Here is a 9,471-nt window from a genome sequence, read left to right on the forward strand (position 1 = left end):
CAAACCCGATCACCATGGTGCAAATCGGTTTGCACCTATAGGGCAAAACCTGTGGAAGAAGGTGTAAATGAGGTTTGTAAACCCAATTTGCACCTAGAAGGGTGTTTTAGTGTAAATCGAGTTTACAAACCCGATTCACACCATAATATCTCATAAGTGAAATAAGAAAAAAAAACAATGCGCTTACGATGACAAAAAGTCTCGTAAAACATGTATAGAGCGTCGAGAACACAAAAATGGGTAAAATTTGTGGGTATCCTCAATTTTAGTATTACAAAAAATGAGGATAATACTATGGAGTCTAAGAATCTGAAATCCTAAGGTCAAGGTGAGCTCTCTTGGGCTTTCACCCCAATGCCTGTCGCATTCCCTTTAAACTATTATATTCGTATTGATGGCATATTGTGTTATAATAGTAATTAGTAGAAACAAACCTGTAAATAAAATCAAGGGATCTTTTATTTGTTTTTGAAAATGTCGATATATTCTAAGACGTTCAATATTATCATCCAAGACAAGAAGTGAGGAAACATTATCTACATGTGATTCGATGAACATGTCTTTGATCTCGCTAATAAGAGTCCCACAATGTTGAGTCTAAGAAATCCCAACAACAATGTGCTTTACATTTTATTTTTTAGGAGAAACAATTTAAAAATTTACATATGATATTGTTATCAAAAATTCAATTGTATAGTTTTGAATTCAAACTCATTGATCCATGTTTCATTAGTGGTTCACAAGAACTCATCTCTCATTAGAATGAATGGTACGCTTAGCACTCATTGCATCTAGGTGATTCTGAAGGAGGTGAAGCATTAGACCTTTAGGGAGGTCACCCATCCCAATACTACTCCAATTGAAACAAGATGGATTCTTATGAATCATTACTCATAAAACATGGATCAATGAATTTAACTTAAAAATTACATAATTGAATCTTGATAAAAAAATTTAGATAAAAAATTTGCTTACCTCATAAAAATGCTTTGGAAGAGACTGTATAAAATCATCACCCCACAAGTTAAGATGATGCTTGCCAATGCGCCGCAATAGGATTTCAACTTAAGTTAAGACTTGATTAAGCTTCTTCCTTTGTATTAATAATGGAACTACTTTACTATTGTAAAGTTGGGCAAGTTGAAGTTTGAGACTATGACACAAGCTCAAATTACAAGGGAAAATGGAGATGAGAGACATTTCTTATTGCAAGAGATAAATTCTTACTGCAAGAGCCAAATCCTTTTTATAGAGAAAAATGACATAGTGGTACTAAACAAGGGTCCAAAAATCTCCCATTTATAAAAATAATTTGTCTGACTGCGCCTTGATAATCACCAACATTTTCAACTTGCTTACTTTATTATGCCATTAAAGGTTGTACATATATAATATATTTAATTTGTTGCACATGGTTACTAAAAAAATTATTTGTACAATATATTTAATTTGTTTGTTCCATGTGGTCAAATGTTCAACTGCCTTTTATATTATCAACATGTTAATATTTTTGTTTCTTTACAATTATAATACTCTATGTTCTCTAATATCAAGGTATCTATGATTATACATATGTTTCATTTGCAAAATCATTTTATTCATATTATTCTTTCTAATTATATTATGAACATTATCATTATAATACTTTGTGTTCTCCAATATCAAGGTTACACACATTTTATTAGTGAAATCATTTTGTTCATATTATGCTTTCTAATAGTAAAAGTAATAAAAATGTAAATAAATATTTTAGATTGCACATGTTTCATTTGGGATAATGCTCACCATCATATATATAAAGATTATATATGTATCATTTGTGAAATAATTATAAAATTTTAAAATACTTTAGAATACAAATATTTCATTTGTGGAATTGTTTTATTCATATTAGGCTACTCCTTTGAATAATAAGCTACCTTGTAGCCTTTATTTAATTCTAGTGAGCACATATAGGGAGATTGGTGAGATCTTGTGTTGTAGATGGTCTCATAAATCATTAAAATTCTAAACAAATCCATCACAATTCTCAAAGATTAATGTCTTATCCATTTTTATTTTGTTCTTAAGATAAAATTCTAAATTATTAATTATCGTATCTTCTAAATCAATTAAATGTAAGTAAAATTATACTTAAATTTTATTTATTTAATTACCCTAGATTTTTATGAGAGGGATTTTATTCCCTTAAAAATGGAACGTAGACAACCTTTAAATTAAAATTTATACAAATTTATACAATAATTATGATTACTTAACAGACTAAATAGAATGTTTTCAATAATCCAACATACCTCCTTAAAAAACGCTTTCCTACTACATGTCATTTGCAATAAGTATTAGATAATATTCTTCTTTTTTGTTTTAAGCAAATTGCTACCATGGGGTAGCACCCTTTTCATTAAAACAAAGATAAAGTTACAAACAGGTTAACAGAAGGAGAAGATTAGGGTCCTAATAGCTTCAATGACTTCCTCATATCTCTCCAACTCCAACTAATCAGATGGGAACATGCTCCCATTTACACTCATCATATATTATTCATGTGTTTCTAAATTATTTCTACTTAAACCATCCCTCAAGACCATTATGGTATTTACCATGTCCTTGTTTTTCATTATCTCTTCTATTTCAAATGCATTAGCTACTATTCCTTGAAAAGCATTAGGCTTTAGCCTTGTTAGTGCCTTTACTGCCATCTCCCTCAGTTTGGGGGCTACAAAATTGTTGACTAACTTTTCTGTTGCTTCGTGGTCACTTGTGATCCTAGCTACATTATAGACAAACCGTTCAAGAAAAGTGGCATTGTGAGCATGGGGAGCATGGGGAGCATTGAGCACCTTGTCCCCAATTATCTTCTAAATTGCATCTCCCTCGATCATAAATGCTTACTTAATCTACTTCACCACAGACTCCTAATTGCAGTTGCATTCACACTCACGGATAGAGATGAATTTCTTCCATTTCTAAAATGAAAACATTCTATGCCTTTTGATCACAGGCGATGATTAATGACATTTCACTCTAATCAATGGCATGATCAGAAAGGAAGTCTACATCCGTAGTTTCCTCTCTGTATATGTATCTGACATTATATTTGCCTAAATCCTCTAGAATATCATGGATTCCTTTCGACCACTTGGAGCACTGTCTGTGATTAAAGTACAGATAGCATTCAGTGAGTACCCTTCAATGTCTAGATTGGCTATTCCTTCATCTCTGCACAGCATCGGACCAATAAGAAGGGCAATATACTTTGTGTCATTATTCATGTCGTCAGGCAACTTGATAGACCCTCCTCATATTAAAATTCCTCTTCTTCTTTTTTTCACATATCATGCTCTGGAGTGGCTTGGATTTTCTTGTATCACACTGTCAAAGTCCATTTTGAGCCTTCCTCGAGGAGGAAGGTACCATTTGGCGTCCCTTTGCTTTATATTATTTATGATTATGTCTCCCCTCAGTGGAATTAGATGTGGCCATTCTTTTGCCATGTGATCATCCAACAAGGTATACATGTACTGCGGTTACTTCTCTGCCACCTTAGAGTTAATATGTTCACTAACTACCACGTCTCTTTTGTTTATGACTGATATCAAGGTGTTGTCTTTCTCCTCAAAAAATTGAGAATTTCTCTCTTTCCAAAGTGTCCATATTATTGTAGCTGGGATGGCATAACATAGCCCATTCCATACCGCACCCTTTTGTAGGTTTGGCTAACATGTAAATATCTCCCTAAGTGATGTCGGAGAGGCCGTGAAAGTTTAATTTTCTCATAAAGATATTCCAACATTCCAACATTCTTGGGCCATCTCACACTAAACAAACAAGTGATTTAGAGTTTCCTCACACAATTGGTATCTAAATTGGTATTGAAATCGTGGATTTTTATTTTTTTTTAAATTTTTGGTAGCCTAGTGTGGCAGTGTGATTCCCAATTTTCGCTACACACCAAAATATTTCATCCTCTCTCCTAGCAAGCACAATATGTCTTGTTGTTAATTCCTCTCTTATTATTTTTTTATAATCGGCATCCAAAATATCCAAATCCTTCCACTAGAAAGTGTTGGTGTAGGTTTTTTATTTTCCTTATGTTAGGGAGTATTTATTTTTTCCTACACATATTTTATTAAGCTTGCTTAGGTTATTAGGAGTGGTTAATATGAGGACACATGGTGAAATACTTCAACTACATGTGTAACTCTCCACCTCACATGGGTAGTTGAGTTACACACCCTCTTTTGGCTTGTTGTGCCACCTCTCATAACCACTATTTTGTCATTTCCTAAGTGGCTTATGGGGTAGTTGGGTTTCTCACCTTCTTTTGGCTTGTTGTGACACCTCTCATAACCACTATTTTGTCATTTCCTAAGTGGGTTATGGGGTAGTTGGGTTTCTCGTCCTCTTTTGGCCTTATGTGCCAACTTTCTCAACTCCTTTCATATCTTCATGTAAGGAGGTTATGCCACATGTTTTGGCTTTTACCACCTCCCACTTTTTATGGGGAATAGGAGTTAATGCACCCTTTGGATGTATATGCTCTTATTTTTCTATATAATAAGCATTATACTCTCACCTTCACTAGTTCAGTGATAGCCTGGTGAGAGTGTTCTTTCAAATTCTCTTCTTTGTCTCTATTTTTCTCCCGTATCAGAATTATCTTAATTCAACTATTTTGATCTTCGATCATCTATTGCTTGGGGAGTTGCATATGATCTATGACCAACATCAAATCCTGGCTCGGTTCTTGCTTCTCGCAGAATCTAACAGAAAGTGGTTGTCCTATTGTTACATTCAACCTCCATATAATCCCTAACTTTTTCCTAATTATCATCCCTACTATCTCTCTTACCCTTTCCATACCAGGGAGATCAATTGATAGTTTATAATCGTTCCATGAATCCTTCCAGAAATCCACCTTCCTCTCATCTTTGATCCTCCATGATACATGATTGGTGACAATTTGTCTACATTTGCACATAAAGTTCCATATGGCTAACCCACCTGGTGGGTTAGCAATAGTCAATATTCGTTCTAAGTTGTCTTCATCCAGGTATTTCTTTTGTATAACTTGACTTCACAATGTCTCTAGCTCTTTGTACATCTGCCAAATCAAATCTGCCACCAATTCTTTGTTTTGTAACAGTATGCCTCTTACCCCTAATCCATCGGCCTCTTTAAATTTTTTGATAATATTCCATGCCACTAGGGGGATCCTAAGTTTTTTGTTCACTCTATCCCACATGAATTTCCTTAACTGATTGGCAATGACCTGTGCCAATTTTCTTGTTATTTCCACTATGGATAGCATGCAAATAAGAATGGCAGCTAGAACTACCTTTATCATCATTATTCCTCATGTCGTGGTAAGTCATCTACCCTTCCAACATTTTATTTTATTCCTATAATTTTCTACTATTTCCTTCCACATATTGTTTCTTACTGATCCATAGAATAGTGGTGCTCTGAGATATATCATAGGAATCTTTTACACCACATATCATTCCAATTCTCCTTTGCATTGTATGGCCTATGTTAAAGAAATGGATCCTTGATTTATCTTTGTTGATATGTTGTCAAGAAGTTGTGCAATAGTCTTCCAGGACCCATTTAATATTTGCAACTTTGTTTAGAGAATCTTGTCTATACAAGATTGTATCATCAATGAAGAGTTGGTGTGTGAATGACAGAATCAATGGAAGCACTTTAATTTTGTTCCATGCATCTGATCTACACATTGCAGAAATCCTTTTGCTTAAGTATTAGATAATCTTTACTTTAGCTAACTAACCAAAATATATTTCTTAATTTTAAACATACTATAAAGTTATCAAGGACCTCCATCAAATGTCTCACTGAATTATTATATAGAGTACCATTAGAAAGGAACTCCAATTAATTGGTAAAATCGGAAATCTAATTATATTAGTAAAATATCTCTTAGTTCAGCAAAAGGGAAACTTATATCATAAATAGACATTGCTAAACAATATTGATAAGTTGCATGGTTATCATTTGAGAATATTGTTATGGAAGTAGAAGCAAAAATCCAAAAAATAAATATTGCAGCACAAATTAGATGCAAAGAAATAATGAAGAAAATAAATAGAATAACAAAATAACACACAAGACACAAATTTATGCGGTAAAACCTTGACAAAATACCAAGGAAACAACCACGGGGCAAGGTATCAATATTCTTATTACTCATGAGAAAATATTTACAAACTTCATAGTATCTTCTCTCTTATAGTTTGAATTTGCAAATACAACATCAATTAAAATTTTGCTAGGTTCACAAGCAACACAAATATATACAGAAAAACTTCTAAATGAAACCACCAACAAACACAAAAATAACCCACTCAATTCTTTAAAAAAAAAGTAGAAACTTTCTCACAAAGAAGTGTTATTCTAAAGGTGAGAAGAAAATAGAAATTTTGTATTTCTATTATTTCTAGTTTCCAAATGTTGTCATTATCCAACAATCTCCACCTTGACAACAATTTACTCGATACCTTCCCAAAACCACTCATCACCCCTTTTGCAAGCCAAGAGAAGCCCCAATCCACTTTATCTTCTCTACCAATACTGGTTTAGTAAACATGTCTGCACATTTTTTAGGTGTATTAACTTTCTCAAGGATTACTCCACCTCCATCAATAACCTATCTTACAAAATGGTACTTAATTTCAATAAGCTTAGTTCTACTATGATAAGCTAAATTTTTAGCCATTTGATGAATAACACTTTAACTATCACAAAATACAATCACTGTGTCCCATACTTTCCCAAGCTTAGCCAAAAATACTCTTCAACCAAATTTTCTCTTTACATGCATATGAGACAGCCATATACTCTACCTCAATTGTGGATCAGAGTTTACTTTAGTGGCAATTATTCGCCAATGGCGAATATTTCACGTCACCGACTTGGAAAATGGTGAATATATTGTACCGATCGGGGGTGGCCATGTCGCCCGAACTTTATAAATATTCGTCAAATGCACAGTCCAATCGCCCATTGTTTTATGTAATTAATTGTATCTCTATCAATATTTCGCCAATAGAATTTGTGTTTTTCAAACGGTAAATTCAATATTTTCGCCTACACTTTCTGAGGTTGTCTTAATAGATGGCCATAATTCACCAATAGCCATATAAAGATTTATTGGCCTACAGGACCCAATTCGCCTGGAATTTTGCGGAAGCGTGTATCAATTCACCCCAATTTTCGGCAATTCTATTATAATTGCCAATTAATTGGACGACCCATAATTGTCTCGAAAATTACATAAGACGTGTTATAGTTAAGTGTGATTCGCCAAATATTTGTATACATATAAAATTATTGCCGAAATCACCAAATAAGGATTGGTATAAATATAGTCAAATATCATATTTATCTCTACACAATTTGGTCGGTTCTGAGCTCTCGATTCAGATCACTAGCGAAGTTTCAGACCAGGAACAACCATTGTTGTTGACTGCATTGGCGACTGCTAGTGACCTAAAGGTAAGTGATCATATTTTTGAAGTGTTATAATATTATTCTGAATTCATGTCTATATGTTTGTATTGTTGAGTTTATTTTGTATTTCTCTCAGGAACTTACCTGAAAATTTGAATTTGAAACGACTTTCTTGCACCCCCGAATCTGGATTCATCCCTTCCAAATTGCCCATAATCAACTTCGTGATGCAACTGTCGAAACCAACAAAGGCCACAGTGGTACTAATATTCCTTATCTGACTAAATCCCTTGTCTAACACCTACGCATGCTCGATCATCTTTGCCTGACTTCCACCAATCCTATTCTCTGGACGATCCTCCCATTTCCACCTGATATCTCAAGTTTGAACGAGAGCATATCCTTCAGGGAAAACAACTATGGATGGTTGATGCTAACCAATCCCCTGCCTTAGAAGCGAAGATGAATCTCCACCCTCCACGACCCCTATCTCCCTTAATTTCAATAGCTTCCTAAAAGGGAAAAACCCTAGTTAAAACTCGTTTCTTTTTCTTTCTTTCTTTTATTAAAAACATTCATTTATTCATTTATTAAAACCTTTCATTCCTGGCAGTGCTCACACGTGTCTCTAAGTCTATTCTGAGGACTTTTTGAAGAAACCTATGTCCTTCACAACTTCGGCCCGAAATAGTGCTTATGTCATCGATTAAAATTAATTAAGTATAGACTTAGAGTTAATTAAGTATACAATTTATAATAGTTAATTAATTATTAGACAATGCTCAGACGTGTCTCTATTCGGCAATTTTTTTAAGAAACCTTTATCCTTCAAAACTTTGGGCCGAAATAGAGCTTATGCCATTGATCTGCGATCATCCAACGGTCATTAAGTTGATTGATTAATTTAATATTTAAATCTAAGTAATGAATAAATTTATACTTTATTTATTTGCATGTATTTTTAGTTCTCTATTGGTTAATTGTTGAATTAGTTTGTAGATCTAGGGTTAGTGGTTGGATCTTTAGGGTTTACAAATAGGTCAATATTTAGCATGCATAGATGTATGTACCTATTATGTGATATATATATATATATATACACACTATGATGTTATAGACGATTATGGATGTATTTATGATGCCTATATGTAATCATTTTAATCCATGTTCTTCTGAATATGATGCTATGGATTATGACCTAACCTTTATATTGAAAACGCCACAAGATTGAGAGGGGGGTGAATTAGTCTAAACCAAATCCTAAACTTCTTTAATCAAAAGTACTTATCAAATATCATTAACAAATTAAACATCAATGCAAGATGAAACAAAAAAACACCAAGCACATGAAAACCATAATTTTTACCTGGAAAACCCAGTGTGGGAAAAACCATGGTGAGAATCACACTCGCAATATAAATATAATAAAAATTAAAATTAATGACTTTCATATTTTACCCCATCGTGCACTTCTTTTGATATCAACAGTCTAGATCTCTATGTGATTGTGCTTTTAGATCAAGATTCTCTTTCACCTTAACTCCGCAACCTCGTTGCACACATGACGCATGGGCCCTAATGACATCGGGCTCTTCTTAAGTGGACCAATAAGATTATGCATGCTGGAGGTCAAAGGACGCGTCAAAAAGGGTTGGCCCAATCTATCCTCCTCGTTAATTAAGTATACAATTTATAATAGTTAATTAGACAATGCTCAGACCTATCTCTATTCTGGTGAATTTTTGAAGAAACCTTTGTCCTTCATAACTTTGAGCTGAAATAGAGCTTATGTCGTTGATCTGTGATCATCTAATGGTCATTAAGTTGATTGATTAATTAATTACAAATATAGACTTATAGTTGACTAGCACTTGCATCTCATTGTATGGATAGACGAAAGAAATTTAAAGATAAAATTTAATGTAGTTTAATGTTACAAGTGAATAAATGTAGGCAGCCAAGGAAAGGCCATCTACAACTGCAGATGGCCTTTGAAAATCC

The sequence above is a fragment of the Cryptomeria japonica genome, chromosome 1 (assembly GCF_030272615.1).
Source record: "Cryptomeria japonica chromosome 1, Sugi_1.0, whole genome shotgun sequence".
Classification (NCBI taxonomy): Eukaryota; Viridiplantae; Streptophyta; class Pinopsida; order Cupressales; family Cupressaceae; genus Cryptomeria; species Cryptomeria japonica.